At 41.6% G+C, this 2,183-nt stretch overlaps 1 long non-coding RNA gene across 1 annotated transcript in view; it reads right to left on the bottom strand.

The window, feature by feature from the left end:
- Positions 1-1,324: 1,324 nt before the first annotated feature.
- Positions 1,325-2,183, bottom strand: part of LOC125439824 — a 19,785-nt gene continuing 18,926 nt past the window's right edge. Inside the window, exon 3 of the long non-coding RNA XR_007245590.1 lies at positions 1,325-1,336. This is a non-coding gene — a long non-coding RNA (uncharacterized LOC125439824). The remainder of the gene's footprint in view (positions 1,337-2,183) is intronic.

Here is a 2,183-nt window from a genome sequence, read left to right as displayed (position 1 = left end):
GAAAGTTATATTTTCCAGAGCTCTTAACAATTAGGATGCTGTTCCAACCACCATAGCATCAGTCTACTGCAAGTGTAAGCCCCTGCTCCAACCACTGTGGCTATTACATAAATTAGGGAAGGGAAAAGGAATCTCTAAGCATCATAATGGGATGGAGGCTGATAGGGACTAGATCAGGGGTCTGCAACCTGCGGCTCTCCAGATGTTCATGGACTACAATTCCCATCAGTCATGCTGGCCATGCTGGCCAGGGCTGATGGGATTTGTAGTCCATGAACATCTGGAGAGCCGCAGGTTGCAGACCCCTGGACTAGATAGTCTCACCATCCCCTATCTTGTGGGAAAACCCCTAACCCTGGCCACAATTTCCTGCCCTGAAAAAGTATACAAAAAATGTCCTTGATAGTGGCTGTCGAGGAATTTTCCCATGTCTCTATGGTCTTTACCACAGAGATTGAGGGAAATTGCTACAGCATCACCAGGAACTGATGGCACATTCTTCTCAAGATCCCCCTCTCCAGGTGCCACTTTCAAAATCTTATGCCCTCCTTTGTTTGAGGATGTTTGGGGAAATTGTGAATGGCTTTGAAAATGATATTGTTGTGCACTCCCATAAAATTCTTAAATCAAATCCCATTGAGGCTTCAGACCATCTACAAGACATTTCCTTAGTTATAGATGGTACTTATGGACTAGGCCACACTCCAGTAGCTGGGTTGAGGGCATGGGTGAAGCAGTTTGGAGTGAAATATTGTTGGAAAAACAAATAGGATGGAGCGCCAACGATATGCCAATTGTGCTAGAAAAAACTAAAAAAAACTTTAATCCTAGCACTTTCTGGGAACTTGCCTGCCTTCCCAGGCCCAACATTTAAGTAATGTGTGTTATTCAAAGGTGCACATCTTCTTCCTGACACTTACATCTTGTGAAGCATTTGAACATGTACCTATTTCTCCTGATGAAATCCAAGCTGGGACTTCACACTAGAAAACAAAATTGAACTGGAGAGTTGCTATAAACCCGAGAAATTCCTTGTACTTTACAGAATTTTCCTCATATGGCCAGATCACTTTCATTCTTTCTCCAGGAATGTCTTCCTCTCTGTCATCATGTTCATAACAATCGAAAGCAGAGTCAGTTAAAACATAATCAGTGCTTGCTATTTCCCCCCTTCCTTGTCACCAATATGCAACAGACTCTTTTTTGTCAGTGTTTTGATTTCACCATTGTGGAATTTTACATTTGAGCTGAGGGATGAGTTCCCTGATTAACATGACAGGGCATGATTTGAATGAGCAGGTCTTTGCCAGCCTGCAAAGGTTTCCTGCTTTTATTTCTATTTCTCTGGAGCATGAATGGAAAGGTTGCTGGTCCCGTAGGGGGGAACTGTTGCTTGAGGAGAGAAGGACACTACACAAAGCAGAAGTGATGGTTGTGTGCAAATTAGCTTTCCATCCACTCTCCATTTTTGCAACACTTGATAACTTTCTAAGCAGAGGGCAGACTTTGAATCGACAGCAAGCATGTTTTTTTGGTGCGCTTGTATGTTAACATGTCCTCCAAATGACAAAGAATAGGAATATGGACTATGCTATTACCGTTTGTCCATGCTTTGCTGATCAGTTATAAAAGTAAAAATAAAGAGTGTGATTCAGCTGCAGTTAAGGCCCTCCTAAGTCAGGTCAGTTTCAATGGGAGAAATCTGAACCTGTGCCTATTTTTTTCCAGTGAAATCCAAGATGGGATTTAACAGGTTGTTATTTTATTGGATCATGCCAAAACGTATCGGTGAGATTCAACATGACCTAGACGGGAGCAAAAAGAACCAGCTGAAATGCTTGATCATAATCATGGTTTTTATTTATTTATTTGTTTATCTGCAGAATTTGTGCGCTGCCTCTCCGGAGAAATGCTTAAGCCATCTCACAAAGTAAAACAAACCAAAAACCATAAAAACAGCATAATAATTATCCATGTGAAAACAAGCTATTTAAGATACCTTTAAAACGTAGCATTTGAAGTTGTCATACCTGAAATCAGGCTATTATCCATCTTTCCTGTGGTTTGAGGAGAACAGACATTTAAATAATAGGTAGAGGTGAGAGATGAGAGGTAGGCAAGCAGATGTGCAGGTATGGAAGGAAGGAAGGAAGGAAGGAAGGAAGGAAGGAAGGAAGGAAGGA

Source organism: Sphaerodactylus townsendi, linkage group LG10 (assembly GCF_021028975.2).
Source record: "Sphaerodactylus townsendi isolate TG3544 linkage group LG10, MPM_Stown_v2.3, whole genome shotgun sequence".
In the NCBI taxonomy this organism is placed as follows: domain Eukaryota; kingdom Metazoa; phylum Chordata; class Lepidosauria; order Squamata; family Sphaerodactylidae; genus Sphaerodactylus; species Sphaerodactylus townsendi.
This window is presented reverse-complemented; position numbering and strand designations above follow the sequence as displayed.